We start from the raw sequence: 17,777 nt of genomic DNA on the forward strand, positions 1-17,777 counted from the left end.
GCCTGATTAGAGCCTTTAATCGATAAAATCATCAATCCAGGCTCTATTTCTAGCTAAACCTTGCTAATATTTTTAAGACATTGCTGTTGAGCAAATTGGTGCAGAGGAAGTTCTGACTCAGACAAGTGAGATGGGGAAAGCAGGGGTATATTACAGATTTTTAATTCTTTTTATGGATTAGACAAGACCAAATTTTCAAGTTTTTTCCTTGGATCCAGAAGCAGGATTACACCTATCTCTGTATGTTTGGGGGGTGGGGGGGTGGATCTTGTACTTTTTTTTCTTTAGGAGTAGTACTTCTTTTTTCTAAAGTACTTCTATTTTTCTAAAGAAGTACTTTTTTATCTCTCCAAATGTATTTTGTAGTTACCTAAAGTCTCAATTTTAGACCATTGCTCCTTATCTGAAGTATATTCACAGTTCATAGTATGAATTGTCTTAGCTGAAAATATTGTTTATATTATTGTGTGAAATAGCATTAATTATGAATTAAGTATTTAAACATTTTTGAGGTTGACAAATACATTGTTGAGGAGTCAAAAGGTAGAAATCTAGAGGTGAGCTTTTTTACGCTATGTGTGAAAAAAGTACACAGCATTCTGTCTTATGAATATGCTTTGAATTGGAAGTCAAAGAAATACCTCTGGTACCAAACCAAGGGAAGGAAAAGTTTTGAGATTCACTCATTCAAGAGTCAGTCAATTTTTCTAAGACTACATTAATTTAAATATATTGGGTAATTGAAATTCCAAATTGGTGTGGTTTAGCCTCAGTCGGCAACCAAGCACCACACAGTCACTCACTCACCCTCCCCCCCCTGCAGTGAGATGGGGGAGAGAATCAGAAGTGCAAAAGTAAGAAAACTTGTGGGTTGAGATAAGAACAGTTTGATGATTGAAATAGAATAGAATAAAATAATAATAAAAAAATTGTAATGAAAAGGAAAACAACAAAAGAGAGAGAGGAACAAAACCCAAGGAAAAAAAACAAGTGATGCAACCACTCACCACCTGCCAACTGACACCCAGCCCATCCCCAAGCAGCAATCACTGCCCCCCAGCCAGCTCCCCCCAGTTTGTATACTGAGCATGATGTCATATGGTACAGCATAGCCCTTTGGCCAGTTCGGCTGTGCTCCCTCCCAGCTTCTTGAGCACCTGGCAGAGCATGGGAAGCTGAAAAGTCCTTGACTACTGTAAGCACTGCTTAGCAACAACTAAAACATCAGTGTGTTATCACATTATTCTCCTACTAAATCTGAAACACAGCACTATACCAGATACTAGGAAGAAAATTAACTCTATCCCAGCCAAAACCAGGACACAAATACAGTGTAAATATGATGATTAGTTTTATTTATTTGGCATATTATGGTCAAATCTTTGGAGCCTCGTGTCTGGGACTTTCCAATGTGCTAGATGATGGACTTGAAGGAGAACAAATGTGTCTCTGGTAGTTTGGAATGTCTTGATCCTGGTATTCCTTGGATGTTGGTTAGACTTCAGGCATAACCAAGCATGAAGAGGTTCTTTATTTGAAATATTAATGTGAATACTGACAAAACTGGGCCTAAATTATTAATAACCCATTGAGTTAATATGTTAAGTGATTCAAAATTTTTAACATAAGGCCAGATCATATTCGTGATTTGGCTTATTAAAGCTCAGTTAAAGTTTCTATTGAAGAAAATATTGAGATATGTAAAAATAGCAAATCCTTGTTCGATTCTTCTGAGACATCTCAGAAATTTGGCATGGGTTTAGTCATTTCTGATAGAAAAGAAATTTTTGAGAAAGAAGAAACTCACAAGAAACAAACCTCATCAAAGACTGAAGTGGTAATTTTGTGTAGTTTGACAGACTCTTAAGGGTAATAAAAGCAAGTAACTGCTAACGACAGTATTTTTAGAAAAGCGGGTCACCAGCAAGTGAACACCGCTACTGTAGAATATTTTTTAAGTTTTACTTTAGAAAAAAATTGGTTATATGTTTGAAATAGTATTTTCTCATTGGAGCAGCTGTTTAACACAAAGAGAACGTAATAATTAACTTTAATTACTAAATGTTTTTATTTTCTTTTTAGAGCTATAATTACCCTCGTTTCAAGGTAAAACAACTTGCTTCCAAAAGACATTTGGAAGCTCCAAAACTTTGGGACTTAGTTATAAAAGCTCAGCATTTCCAAGTATGTACTCTTTCTTTCAGTATCCTGAACAGAAGCTGCTGATAAAAAGTTATTGAAAATATTTGGACACATTCATCTTTGTGTTCCATTTTCATACTCCTTTTAGTATCACTATTAGCATTTCTTGAAGCTACAAAATTGACAAATCTAGTGGTCCTTTATTATTAGGAGCCATTATTGTTGAAGGATTCTTCTTGCTGCCCTGCCCTTATGTCCTAGAGTTGACCAATAATTAAAGTACTGAAATAAATAACATTAAACCAGTATTAAACTTGAAAAGAATTTCAAAAGTAAGGTAAACCCAGAATTAGAATGTAGAATATGTAATCTTACTGCAGTCCCCTTTGGCATATATGTTACACATCATCTTAAATTACATGATAAATTTTTTTTTAATGTATCATTGAGTACACAGATCTGACAATGCTCAGGGCATAATTTAAGATTATGCAGTGAGATGATTATCTGTAACACCTGCATCTGATTTGCTGCAGGAATTGTAGGATCAGTAAAGTAGGAGTTTGCAGCAAGTATGTAAAATATTTGAATGCTATTATGCAAATGAATTTCAAAGGATTTTCTTCTGTGGGTGATCATTCACTTTCACTCCACAGCTGGTGGGCGTGAACCTCAAGGTTGTGAAACCGATCCTGTAGGAGCAGTGTCAGACAGGGTCTGACAACATACTGAAGTACGTACTCATGCCTCCCATTTGAAGGCGTAAAAAGTGAAGACATTCCTTATTTCTTTCATATGACCAACAGCGGCAAAAAGAAGCAGCTGGACGCTGTAAGGGCTTCAATGTACACTGTTAGTTAATGCTAGTTAACAGCTCTTGTTTGTCAGCCAAGGCAAGATTTATTTGATGATGGGCTAATTCCCTCAGTGTGTGTGCACTCATCTTTTACATGACTGATGTGGGGTACTAATTATATGTAAAGATAAAGCTTTTGCACCTGCCCTTTGACTGAATTAGCCACAAAAATTGTAAATGACAGTTTAGAGTATTATTGCAACCCTAACCTTTCTGGTTTGATTTTTTACGCACTTCAGTGAGAATTAGCTATGGCTTTAAATATTTCAGTTACTTCACTAGCAGACAAATGAGAAGTCATAGTCCTTCCTTGTGAATTCAGTATTTTAAGTAACAGTTGAAAAAACATGGCTGATTTAGAGCTATGTCTCTCCTGTCTTTGTGATCTGCTTCAGACAGTGATCCCTATTCCTGTGGCCAGTTAGTTGACTGGTAGGTCAGGGTACCTTTCTCCTTCGGAAAGTCAGTTTGAGGCAGACTCACGATTCATGGCACTATGAAAGACCAAGATGTAGTATATTAGATTTTTTAATAACTTCCACTTGAAGTGGAAATGTGTAAGCTTTCATTAATACCTATCTTTAAAACATAAATACTTAAGGTAATAAGATACAGATTAGATAAGCATACATACTTAGAGTATAAATTAGACCATAAGGAAAGAAGTAATTTATTTTATAAACAAATTTGAATTCTCACTAAAGAAACATTTAAAAAATTTGATAAGTAGCTATCCAAAATTAATTCCTTTATGCCGTAGGATCAGTAGGATTGCATTGGTACAGAAATATATATAAACAAGAGGAACAGATTCCTAACAGTCATGTGATCATAATTATCACCAACATAAAACAATCACTAATTTGTTACTGGTATCAGACACTCTGAAATCGTGACTTTTGATCCATTTTGCATATTAAATTGTTGTTATTAATTGAAATAAAAATTATTTTAATGACTTTTTTGCAAATTAACCTATCATTAAATAGGATTATACAGAGTTAATTTCAAAATCTGTTAAAATAGTTACTAACTGATAAGACTGAAGAATATTGTAAATGTTATGTCACTTACATACTACATTTTTCTGAATGAATTTTGACTGCTTCAGATTTATAAATGAAGGAAACTGTTAATTCCTGTCATTTGTCCAAGTCCAAATACTGTCAAGCTGACAAAAACAAGTTGTGCAGAGTGAAGGATAGATTTAAAATTCAGATTGTTGAGCAGCCTTGATAAACTCTTATGTTTAAATAGTGACCTGTTGGTAGTGCTTGCTGCAAAACATATGTGTGCACAAATGTAACATTTTTGAGAAAAAGTGTTTAAATACAAACAGAAGCATGCTTGTTGAAGTTGACAGTGAAATATCAATATACAGAAGTAATCACTAATCCTACAAAATATAAAATGTCATAATTTTTTTGCATAAAACCTAATGTCTTGGTACTCAAAGAATGGCTGTAGACCTTACTACTTGCACTGGATGAAAATCTTATGTGACTTTATCATCTACAGCTATTCCTATTAGAGGCGTTTGTAATGCACTGCCAGAACCTGATGTAGGTTTCCGAAATGCCACATCTGTGTTTTAAAAAAAAACGTTTGGAGGACTTATTTTAAAATTTTGTTTATTTGTGCTTAAATATGTGCAGATGTACCCAGATAAGCAAGATGCAAGGAATATGGAAATCCTATTAGCACTTCTGCACACAGTTCTGGCACAGTTTAGAATCAATCCTCCTAATGTAAAAGGAAATAAGTTAATCCAGTGTTTTCATCTGCTTTGTTGTTGTGGTTATTTACAATATTTCTGTTACATACTTTTAAATTATGTAACAAATTTAATGCAACAAGTATGACTTGCTGTCTTACTAATTTTGTATACCTTCATTTTTGTGTTTTAAATGTTAGATATTTAGACTTTTAGTCTTAGGTTTACTGAAAATTTAAAAAAACAGTAAAAAGTTGAGAGAGTTGCAGGTATCCGGCGAATCCAGATCAGTGCCTGTATTTTGACAACCTAATGTTGAGGTACCCAAAGAAGCTGCTTTTGTTTTTCTCAGTAAAAGCTAAGCATTTCCCCTGCAAGTTTTTTTCCCTTTAGTATTTCTGCAAACTGAAAGAAGTTCCTATTTGTTTGTGGAACATATTCCAAATTAAAATCCTTGTACTTTTTACCTTTGTCTAGTTTTCATTTATTTGTGGTTTTAGGATTTTTTAAATCTCTGCATTCAGTGTAATGAATATTTTATTGTTGTTTAGACAGAAAAATGTTCTCAAAGTTTGGAGAAGTTTGTTTCTCTCAAAATCATCTTTTGCAGTGTTTCAGGATTCTTTTAGTGGTGGTTTCTCCAAAAGTTTAAGGTATAAATTAATTTCAAGCATTCTTAGATCTGTTATTATCAAACAAATAAGCTGCACATTCTGCAAGTACAAAAATGCAAGAGTTTTACTGATTAAGCTCAACTGCATCAAGTGTAGGCCCAAGACTAACTTTTCACGTAACTTTAAAAAGCAGTAGTTGAACTTATGAATTTAGTTAGCAGGTTTATACCATGAGGCTTAAAGTAAACCTTTAGATCAAATTGACTGTTTATTTTACTTTGCTTACTTTGTGTAATGGTGCTAGGATTTATAAAAGGTATGAGTTCAGAATATTTAGGTTAAGAACATAAATCAAAAGGGTATGGATTCTGTTACCTCAGGTGATCACTATGTTCTTTATTAAGAAGAGAAGGAAAATATTCATGTGGCAGGAGACTGTGATTATGTATACTGGCTTTGATTCAGTACAGCACTTAGATTCCATCTTAATTGTTGGCTGATAGACTTAACATATGCTTCAAATAATGCGTGTTCTTAAGTGCTATTCTGAATCAGGAACTACTGCATTATAGTAAAAAAAAAAATCTGTTAATACATTTAGAAGAACAATATATTGGAGTAAGAGGTGGAACTAATTTAAGAATATGTGTTTCAGTGGTATTCCTTTGTGTTGTCAATGCCTCACATCATAAGACAGATAAACATGAGTTTAATAATGCCATGCATCAGTATATTAGCACATAACTACATCTGAATTTATGCTGATACCTTTTTCCTGATTTTTTTCCCCTTTGAAACCTAACCAACAAACAAGAAGATCAAGACCACTTGTTTGACAGAATTGCAGACTTTGTGGGACATTTTCTTCTTGTTCCCAGGGATGCTAAAGATGCTTTTTTTCAGGTAACAGTACAATTAGCCTTTTCAGTGATATATGGGTAGATGCTGTATTGCAGCTCATGAAAGTATTAACATGTCACATAAACCAATTTACATGTATCCGGATTGGAAGCATTTGGCTCCAAAAGAGAGCTGGAAGCACATGCATGTAAGTACCAGAGAGAGAACGATCCAATATGGTGAGGAAAAGCTAGAAATGATCATGGGCAATCAGAAGTGAATTTTTTTGGCTCATATAATGTGTGATAGTAAAATTTAATTATAATATTAAAAGATGTGACTTGTTAAATATGTCTTGTTTTTCATTAAATATAATGATTAGTTAAATATTAACAAATATTACTTTATTCTGCATCCTAATTTTAACCCTAAGTGACTTGTTCAAAGTACATAATTTGTTGAAATCAGTATCCTCCAGTTCAGGCTTAACTGGAACTTTGACTTATACATTGATTAAGCAATTTTTGAGAAGTGAATTCCCCTATTGTTGATACAGTTGCCTAATGTTTCACAGAAATAAGAAAAGGTTGTACTACTTTTTCTTAGCAGAATTGCTTTGCAATTACTACAGTTCACTTGAATATTTTTACATTAACTAAAAAAATTGTAATATGAAATCTCATTTGTAGCCTTTTTAGATACAGTACTATTCTTATTTTGGCAGGTATATCCTGAGTGTTTGTCACAAGTAATTTATGTCGCTTTCTATGAAGCATTTCCTGAATCTATTACATGCTTTGATAATGATTTTAAGGGTGGATTGGTAGACTTAATTTTTCAGTGGATATCAGTGGATATAAAAAAAATGGTGGATTTTTTTCCTTCTCCCTGAGGCTTATTTTTTCCACACCACCAGGTCTGCATTTCAGTGAGAATCTATTGCTTTTTCCCCTGGTAATTATATACATACATATACATACATAGAAAATTCAGTACTAGGAATACTATTGTCAAAGCTGACTTTCTCTGCTCAATAATAATAATGATGATGATGATATCTTAATTCTGAGTGTTCTTATATAAATATAGATAAATAGTTTAAAACACTAGCCTGGAAAGGAGACAAAGAATCTGAGCTGACTATCCATCGCATTATTTCTCTTTAAGGAAAAATAAAACTGGATCTGACATTTCAAAATTTTTTTGGCAAAGGCACGTCAAATAAAGTATGTAACCTGATTTAACTGTTAAACTGTGCTGTCTAGATCTGTCCTGACAAACCTGTTTAGTAACCCACAGCTGACGCAGTGGAGGCATACTGCATTCTATTTGTTTATTTGTGTAGGTTAGCTGGACTGGACCTCCCAGTCTTCAATCATGATAAAGTCTTACTGCAAATATGAGACATTTCTGACAACCTGGTTGCGTTTCTATCTTTCTATCATGATACATGTTAGATCCAGTTTTGGAACTGTTTCCATGTAAGATGACTGAGGATGAAGCTAGATTGGCATTTTTCAGTTGGATTTAATTATTTATTTTTCCCCATTAAATTAAGCTCTGATGCCACTCGCTGTTTAAAAGGTTATATGCTTCAGAGTTTGAGTGGATGGGAACTGATAATCTCTTTAGAGTTGGTATCAGGATGATACTGAAAATAAATTATTGTATTTTTAAGGTTATATATAGGCTCTAATCCAGTCCAATCATTGCCTTATTGCAGTAACCCTGTTCTGTAGTAGCTCTTTTAGCTGTAAAAGTACTTAACTATTGTAGAATTAGCCAGCAAGGATATAATCATACCCAGAGACATAACTTATAATTGAACTGATGAATGCAGATTTCATTTCACTGGTTTCTTTGTGATACTGTGTAGGAGAAGCATTCTGGAAGAATCTATGGTAAGCACATAAATACAGTCAGGAAGGAAGGGCCTTAAAATTCAGGCCCTAAGCAAAACTGTACTAATTCCTGGAAAAGCTGCTGAAGATAGTGAGGATATTTTTGTTGTTGTTAAAACAGAAGACTAGGAGATCTTCCTCAGTAACTATTTGTAGGTGGCCTTGAAGGTATCTCTCTATAAAAAATGGTCACTTTGTATACATATTCTTACAGGATTCAGACTGTACCTGTCCTACAAGTTTCTATTGGAAGGCATATTCTATTACCATTAAATATCTGCATGTTTTAACAGTAACGGTTTATGATTTTTAGATTGTATATGTCATTTAATATCCATTCCAAAACTTAGATTTAGAGCAGATTTCTATCTTTAGTGCTCATTTATTTAGATTTCATGACAATGTGGATTTCATTATCCTGTATGTTGAAGCCGATTGACAAATGCAATAGGAATATGTTTTTGAAGTAGATATAAAATACAGAAATATTTTCTAAAAACCTTTCTCTGTGTCAGTCACTGTTTGTTGGGCAGAATTTTATTTTTAGTTACAGACAGAGAAAATTGTATGTAGAAAAAGATCACCCTGAAAAATTTAATTTAGAGAAGGTTTACATACTTCAAAGTTGTATATGCACCAAACTCCAAATGGGCCTTTAACTTGGAAGAGCTGGGTAAACCCGCAGTATACTCTGTAATGTGTAACACTATAAATAGGTAATGGATAGAATTAACTGAAATTTAGTCAGACGAGAAAAAAATCCCAAGAAACTAGGAGACCACTGCTATGGCATAGATTCTATATCTGCATGAAACTTACAGTGTGGGAGCTGTGCAAAATTCTACTGGAATCAATACTGAAACCACTGAATAAAGTAAATTATGTATTGCTGCCATTCACAGCCTCAACAAAATATATGCAAATGTATTAAATTACCAGAACTGGAACAACCACAAAGTAAGAATATTCTTTGCAATGTGCAAAACCAAGCAGAAGCAGAAGGGAGATAGCAAAAACTGTCCTGGTTGACTTTAAGTATATGAATATAATTATTTCAGTTAACAGGCTTGGATCCCAAGCCTAAAGTTGACCACGGGCATAAAAGTTTGCACACTGGAGACAGGAAAGAAAGCAATTTTAATTTCATTTGGGAAGATTCATAAGGTGATTTTCAAAATTAACATAAACATTTTTCTAAATTAAATTTTTTATTTTCAGGTCTAAAACCAAGGAAATGTGTATGGAAGAAATGGAATCTCAAAAGCTTTAAGGCTGCCACAGTAAATCATACCAGTAAAGATGGTACTGCTAACATACAAGCTAGTAGCATCTGCCAGTTCTACAGCAGCCAGTAAGTCTTGTAAATATTTTTAAACACATAATGCACATTACTTTATGCATTTTGGAATGCAACTTACAGTACATTGCAGAATCTAATTGTCAACATAAATTATTAGTAATATTTTCAGTTTGTTTTGCACAAAATCAAAATGTTATAGCAATTAAAAATGAATTGTGGATATTGATTGACTCTAAACATATGTCCTCCCAATATACTGATACTTCCATTTAATTAAGCTGTAAACAATACTACAAGGTATTTAAAGAAGCTGCTGATACTCAATCTGGTAAAATCTGATGGTTTTGATTTTTCAGTTCCTCTAATACTAATGATAGCTACTCTTTTTTCTACTTTCGCTGGCACCTGGCTCTCATTTTCAGTATGTCTTGCATTCTAGCCTCTAACTTCTACCTCTTTGTCTTCCCTGTCTTGATGGATCAGATCTTTGACTTTTTCTTTCACACTAGCCTGCTGTTCTTTGTCGTTGTTGCTATTTTAACATCTTTTCTCAAGCTTTTTGTGCTGATGTTGCTTCTAGCTTGCTCCCTTTCTGAATGTTATCCAATGTTTTGTTTCTTTAGGCTAGCCTGCTGCTTCTTTCTTCCCCCTGCCTGAAATTACTGTTCTCCTTCTAACAACTACAGCCATCATTTTATGCTACCAATCTTCTCTTACTCCTTTTTATCTTCATTCTGCCCCAACCGTAACCAAACATCTTTTCCCATCCTTGTCTTTTTTTTCCCCATCCTTTTTTCCATGGGCTCATATGCTTTTTCTGGATTTAAATCATTCCCCAGTCACCAAGGTAGGAAAACCTTATTTTTGTTGCAAAATAATTCACAGGAAAATATCTGGGAGAAAACTCATAAATTTGCATCATAGGTGTCATTTAAGGCAGTGAAGTCTGTGATTCTTTGATTTTCCATTTTCTAGCGTATAACTGGCTATATAAAATAGGGATATTCATTGCTAGTCTTAGAGATAACCTGAAGAATGATTTTAGAAATTCTTTAGTGATGGAATCTACCTGAATGGGAAAAGATATGTCTGTGCAAATTTTCAAGGCTACTCACCCCACTCTGTTGATAACAGTCTTCCCACTCCCCAGCCCTTACCATTTTCAGTGATATCACTCTGACATGTTTTCTCTACAGTTATGTTAAATGCTTAGGAATAGATAGAGGGTTGTCTCTTGTATCTGTTAATGTTAAGGAGAGAAGGTTTGGAACATGCTGTTCTCAGGAAATCCTGAATTAGTGAAGTACTGCAGACATGTCAGAGGAAGGGAAGTGTTAAGGCATGTGCCATGATTCCCACAAAGCTTTCTCTTGTAATGTAGATGTAAGAGAACTGTGTGGGTTTTTCCCAGTGGAACAGGCTATCTAAGCAAAGAGGAGAGTTGCTCTTGAGACCTAGCTGAAGGATTTGCTATACAGCTTTGTATAATCTTTGTATGGATTGGCTATGCACATCTGTGGCTTAATAAAGTGAACTATCTTACTGTCATTATGTATTGCCTGTTAGCTTTCTTGAATAATTTTCCTTTTTTACTTTAGTATTTCTTTTCACGTACAATTAAAAGAAAGAAATGTGGTTTCTTTAAAGTTGAAAGTCAGTGTTACTCTTATCAAGTTACAGTCTTGAAAGGAAATTCTTGTTTACAGAATCCATTTTTCGTGTGTTGCTCAGTTTGCAGTACAGATTTTAGAAACAGAAATGTATCTATGTTTTTGAACAGAGGAACATTTGGGTTTAAAAAAATAAGATGCTTTTACAAAACCTAAAACCAGTGGAAACATTTGCATGATTTTTATAAATTCCAACAGTTTTGTTCTGGTATAATCATATTTCCTTTTGGATCTTGGTCATTGTATTACTTTACTAGTAGTGTATGAAAACAAGAATATGAAACCAAGTAGGAAGTGATTATTTGTGAAGCAGGTTCAGCAAATCACCTCAGCTGTTGGTTATAATAACAATTCTGACCCAATTGAGTCTGTTTTAATGACAGTCATTTCTGAAGTCACTGAAGCTATTGTTATCTTGATGTTTCTCTCCAAGATATAATGACTTGATTTTTTCTATGACAATAAAATAAAAGGGAGAAACCTTACTATTTTAGCTCTTCCTGTTAATATCCTATTCTGTGATCTATCTTATTGCTTTAGGCTTGCAGGATGCTCACAGTTTTGTTCAATAATCACTTGTTCTCTTTTATGACCACTGAGAAGTTAATTGTTTGTCCAGATCCACTTTGGTGCCTGGTTTTTGGTGAAATCAACAGGAATAGGGTGTATAGGCAAGTTAGCTGTCATATTAACATGTTGTGTCTTTTACACAAGAATTGAGTGTCTGTGGTTTCCAAATGTTCCCTTTCCTCTAAAGGTCTCATCTGGTGTTCCTGTACTGTGCAATAATATCACAGCAACTCATAGAGACATAAATAAGCTAATCTTGTTAGCTAGCTTGAACAGAGATAACAATCTAACTATGACAGTATGGTGTCCTGTGTAGCAACAGAAGTCACTATGAGTGTGGGTAGAAACAGCTACATCTCCTCTGCTGACCTGTGCCCTGTTGTGATTAGTATGGTAATTTAAAGCTAGTGTGGGTGTACGTTTAATGTTTCAGCAGCACATACCAGACTCAAACTTCTTTTTCTTACTTATTGAGTAGGACATTGAAAGTGGCTTGCTTAAAGTTATATCAGAAATCTGTAGCAGAACCAGGTTTCAAAGGCCAGTAGATGAACCATGAAAACTTAGCAGTCACTAGCCGATGACTTGACTCTTGTCCACCACAACTGGTGCTGTCCAAGGTAATAGTAAATTGTGTTTATGCTTAGACAGCCAGTTGTAATTGTAAAGGGAGTCGGTCATGAATTCTGATTAAAATTATACCACATAACATTATTATTATAAAAACATTTCTAGGGGTAATAAAGATATTACTGAATTAGTTGGAAGAATAGGGGGGTGATTCTTCCCCTCTACTCAGCACCGGTGGCGACACACCTGGAGTACTGTGTTCAGTTCTGGGCTCCTTAGTACGAGAGAGACATAGACACACTGGAGAAAGTCCAATGAAGGGCCACGAAGATGATGAAGGGACTGGTGCATCTCTCCCATGAGGAAAGGCTGAGAGAGCTGGGACTGTTTAGCCTGGAGAAGAGAAGGCTCAGGGGGGATCTTATGAATGTATATAAATACCCGAACGGAGGGTGCAAAAGAGGACTGAGCCAGGCTCTTTCCAGTGGTGCCCGGTGACAGGACAAGAGGCAATGGTCACAAACTGAAAGACAGGAGGTTCCATTTGAACATCAGGAAACACTTTTTTACTGTGAGGGTGACTGAGCACTGGCACAGGTTGTGCAGAGAGGTTGTGGAGTCTCTCTCCTTGGAGATATTAAAAAAAGTCTGGACATGGTCTCGGGCAGCTGGCTCCAGGTGGCCCTGCTTGAGCAGGGCAGTTGGGCCAGATGACCTCCAGAGGTCCCTTCCAACCTCAACCATTTTGTGATTCTGTGAATAAAGTGAGATAGAGATTCTTTTAAATAAAGGTGGGACAATGAAACATCTTTGATTGGAGTTCTTCCCTTCGGGAAGAGGGATATAAGCTGGAAGTAGTGCCTCTGCTGCTGTATAAAAACAGAAATATATAAATAAGACATTACATAAGGATTTGCAGGAGTTGTCCAGTTAACATCACACCATAGATATGTCAGTCCATTGTTGGCACATGGTCAGAAAACAGAGGTGCAAGCCAATGAAGACTGACTGGTCTGTAGAATAAGTGGTTTTCAGTGTTTGCTCTGCAAAGCTAGAAAAATATTTTTTTGTCTTTTAGTCTTACAAAATTCTGAACATCCAGGTGACACAAATGCTTCCTAATTTCACAGACTCTATTAGCTCCAGAAAGAGCTTAGTCTGCAGAGGACTGAGCCCTTAAAATTGACCAGCCTAACTCCTCAAAGATGGGGAAGCTGTGATATATGTAAAGGAAAGTTGTAATGAGTTTCACAAAGCTATCTGGGTACTAGGTGAGGCAAATACCTACTTTCATAATGTAGCTGAGCACACTAGATATCTGCTTCCTATTGAAATCCATTGAACTTTGGCAGCCTACTTAACCTGACACCTTCAAGTTCTCACTAGGTACCAATATCCACCTTTTAGGTACCTGGTATCCTTTAAGATCTGTACTTCATTGAAGAATGCTCAGTGTTCAGACCTTTAACCATCTTTGCTAAAACACTATTTTAGAAATGATCTTAAAAGTAAGGATTCTTATTTGATATTGGACTTCAGTCTGAAAACTCTGTAACCTTTATGTGACAAGTTTATGCATCTTCATTTGAATTCCTCTGCTTTTCTGGTTAGCACTGAAGGAAAATAGTTTCTTCTCATGAGGAACTAATTTCCTCTGAAATGAGTTCTTTTTTTTCCCCTCTGTGTTAAGAGTCAATCTTTTCAACTGCCAGGCCTCTAAGTAAAAGAGTTTTCTTAATGAAACAACCAATCTTGGTAAGCTAGGATCTGCCTTCTAAACAGAATTGAAGAAAATCTCCCTTTTTAGGTCTGGAATGTAACCTGTTATAGAATTTCAGGGTCTGGAATGCTTGAGATTTACAAGCTAGCTTTCCTCAGACAGGTATTGTGAAGTTATTTACAGAGCTCAAGTTTTAACACTTGGTAGTTTTAATGCTATTTTTTGTTGTTGTTGTTGTTGCAAATCTTTATAATTAAATTCTGCAGTTATGTTTTACATAAGACTGAATTTAAATGTATGGTGTTAAAAGGCTTTTTTAGAAATTTTGTTGTGTGAGTATCATTAAAGTTAATATAAATGTCATGTTAAAAACCTCATGAACTCCTTGAATATTTTCCTGTCTGAGTTTCTGCTTTAAAGACAGTCCTAATCTTCAAAATTATTCTAACAGCACAGAGAAGTTAGCTTTTTTTTCTGCTAATAAATTCACCTTCTCCCCTGTTTTAAGTAAACATATGATTTAAATAACTGTTACCTTTTAAAACTCACCCAGTGTTGTAAATAGTTGAATTTCTTTTTTTTTTGTTGTTATTAAATGTTAAAAAAAGTATAATATTAGTTCTAAGTATGGATCTCAACTCTGATGATGACTGTTTCCCTAATTTGGGGAAAATCATCTAATCTGTCAGTTTCATTTTCAACATATGTTAAAAGTTATGAAATTATTATGTTTTTTAAAAAGTTAGTGTTGAGGAGTTAGATTGATATGCTTATGCAGTATTTAGACTACTCAGATACTGGTTGTGGAGTGCAGTGAAATACTGTTGTTCTCTTATTTATTGATTTAACGTTAACTTACGTTTTGCTTCAGCTCATTCAAAAAGAATATACAACTTTTCTTCAAAAAGTAATTTAAAACACAGACAAGTGTATTTTAATAATTACTCAATTGATTAATCATTTAGTAATCTGATTATTACAGATGCTAAGCACAGCGGTGTTTTAAAGTACTTGCAACAGAACTAAAAGTGAGACCATATTGTACCATATCATGTCTTTTAAAGGTCATGGAAATTGTCCAGTTGTCATTTTTTATTGTGTTATGGAATGTATTTACACTGTTTTGCATACCTTTAATGACATACAAGTTATTATAGATGAACTATGAGGCAAATGTGTAATTATCACCCTAACATGGACAATGTGTTTTGTGTAGTTGTTCAAAGAGGTTGAACTGCACTCTAAATGGCTGTTTTAAGAAAAATAACTTTCAGATGGAATCATAGACTCATTTGGGTTGGAAGGGTGCTGCAGGTCTTTTGTCCAATCTCGTGCTCAAAGTAGGGCCCACTCTGATTTTAGACTAATTTCCTTAGGGCTTTTTCCAGTCAGGTCTTGAATACCTCCAAGAATGGAGATGCTGCAATCTTCTGCGAGATTCCCCAGATGAAATTAGCTGATTTCTGTGTCACAGAGTATTTATCAGCACTAATACAAAAGATAAGTAAGTAAGTAGAACCTTGTTAATTAAATTTAAAGAGGCTGCGTAATGGAACAGTTTCTGGGAAACGTGAATGGTTATTGAAGGTGGCTAAATAGAATGGCTATTTAAACCACAGGATTATATTTCGGTTCTAAACCACAGTCTATTTACACTTTGTTGTATCTGTGGTAAACAAAGAAAAAAGCTAGATGAAAGCCAATGCACCTGAAGGAAAAACAAAGAAATTACAGTTGAGAGGGGCTTTTATAGCCCACTGTGTTTGGATTTTCTTGAACCTTTAGTATTATAAAGGTTAGTAATGAGCCATATCCAGACAGGTATATCTGCTTCTTTTCATATGAACCTGTTTTCCTCCTACGTAGTATATTGCATGATTGATGTTAAGATTGGATGGTGATGTAATTGATATAAAAGGCTTTTGTGAGGATTTCTGACATCTATTTGAATAATACCTGTTAAAATCTAATAGATTTTTTTTTTGTCCTTATCTTTTAATAATTTGCTACTGTAGATCATCAGTATAAATTTTGTGATTATTATTCTCTGGTTTTAGCACTAAACTGATTTTTTTGGAGACAGCTGAAAAGAAATATGTTTTATTTCAGAAGAGATTTTCTAAGTTAAAGATACTTGGAAAATTGCTCAACTGGGTTGATCTGATCTTGCTTTTCTGTTCACCTTTTCCATTGGTACTGGAATAGAACAGCCCAGGGTATGTTCTAACCTTTAAGTCTGTTTGACTATTAAAATGCCAGAAGAAATGAAAGAAAAAGCATAAAAGAAAGGCAAAATACTGATTTTTCTGAAATACAGCCCCTCCTCTGCTAAGTCAACATAAGAAAGGTATTGCAACATGTAAGGCCATATGACTGTGCTACTGAAGGATTGTATCATTTGCACTCAGGTGTCTTTTTGTGAACCGTTCACTCATAGGATGCATTTCAGATATGAGAACTGTAAAACATAAAGCAGCCTTGGCTTACCTGATAATGATGGTAATATAGTGATCCATTAGATAAAGCATATTGCAGTAAGAGCTAATTACCATTGGGATTTAGGAATTGTTTGACTGTATTCCTGTATTCTTGAATTACACAGTCAAAAGAGCTTTAGAAAAGCTTGTCTGTATCTGGATTTAATTTTAAGCTTTTTTGGCATATATATTGGCATATATTAATGTGCATATTCACATTTTAATTCAAACTTCAGTAAAGCTTTTAAACACAATCTTAATGAGCTGTTGTTCTTTTAATTTTTATTTCAAAGCTTCAACTAACCTAGTTTAGATCTAGAAACTTTTGCTAGTATGTTAATGTTGATCATGAGTGTGAACTTTGTTTCAGTGTTTATATATTCACAGAAAGTAGCACGAACAGTTATCAGCAAAAAAGTTTCTCTGATAGTACAGTCTACTGTGTTCAGTGAACAAGCAATAGATAAACTAGCAAAAGCACAGTAAAGGTTTACTGATATAGCTGTATTGACAAATTTTTCTGCATAGAACCATTGAAGTTTGATATTAGCAAGTCAAAAATCATAAATGATTTCCAAATTATAGTATTTGTTAAACAAGTATTTTTTTAAAAAAGAAATATTTGTTAAAGAGAATTGTTGCCATTTTCTGAGAGTGCTGTTATAAAGTGTCTCATGTAGGAAAAAATGGTTGACTCTAGACACTTGTATTGAAAAGTAGAGCATTTAAGACCATTAGTAATTAACTTGACTCCATCCCAGTCATCTAGCAGCTGTTTTAGCTAATTTTGTGGTGATCTTTATCTAAGCGCAATTATCACAATACCGAGAAAGCTTGTAGGCAAACTGAACAGAATGAAATTATACAATGCATTAGTCATGTAGGGCTTAGTTGAACACTTTAATAGCTAGAAAATTAAGATGTCTTTTCTTCATCAGGTCACACTGATTTTGGCTGAAGTTTGAAACTAGTCATATAGGCTCTTACATATTTCTGTATCTGTAAGTATAGGTTCTACCATCTGAGGCTTAATTTCAGTACCTGCTGGAACTGTAACCTTCTTTTACCTGGTGTAACTCTGAGCATGCTATTAAATTCAATTAGCAAGAGTATGTGGCAAAGATTTTTTACATTTTTGCATTGTTTCTTTTGAGATGTCCATTGTGCGATTTGCTGCAGGCTGTCATTTTTGTCTGCCATCCAATGTATGTTGGCAGGATGGTTGTGTACTAGTCTTTGTGTCTGGTCACAGAAAAAAATTCATGCATCTCAGCCAGACCATTTTGTTATTCCTTTAGAATTAAAAGCATATGAAACAGATGCAGCTTAATAAGTATTTTTTTTTTATAAATAACATTTAAATAACTTAGAACAATAAAGTTCAAATACAACTTAAAATAAAG

General features: G+C 34.4%; 1 long non-coding RNA gene across 3 annotated transcripts in view; it reads left to right on the forward strand.

Annotated features, from left to right (window-relative positions):
* Window positions 1-2,006: 2,006 nt before the first annotated feature.
* The window catches only part of LOC140655787 (uncharacterized), a 125,873-nt gene continuing 110,102 nt past the window's right edge, over window positions 2,007-17,777 (forward strand). For 2 of the 3 annotated variants that reach the window (XR_012043873.1, XR_012043872.1), the window contains exons 1-4: window positions 2,007-2,184; window positions 2,799-2,875; window positions 6,141-6,229; window positions 9,286-9,418. This is a non-coding gene — a long non-coding RNA (uncharacterized lncRNA). Of the gene's footprint in view, window positions 2,185-2,798; window positions 2,974-6,140; window positions 6,230-9,285; window positions 9,419-17,777 lie in introns of all 3 variants that reach the window. The other variant, XR_012043874.1, reaches the window with a different exon arrangement.

This window comes from Ciconia boyciana, chromosome 8 (genome assembly GCF_034638445.1).
Source record: "Ciconia boyciana chromosome 8, ASM3463844v1, whole genome shotgun sequence".
Lineage (NCBI taxonomy): Eukaryota > Metazoa > Chordata > Aves > Ciconiiformes > Ciconiidae > Ciconia > Ciconia boyciana.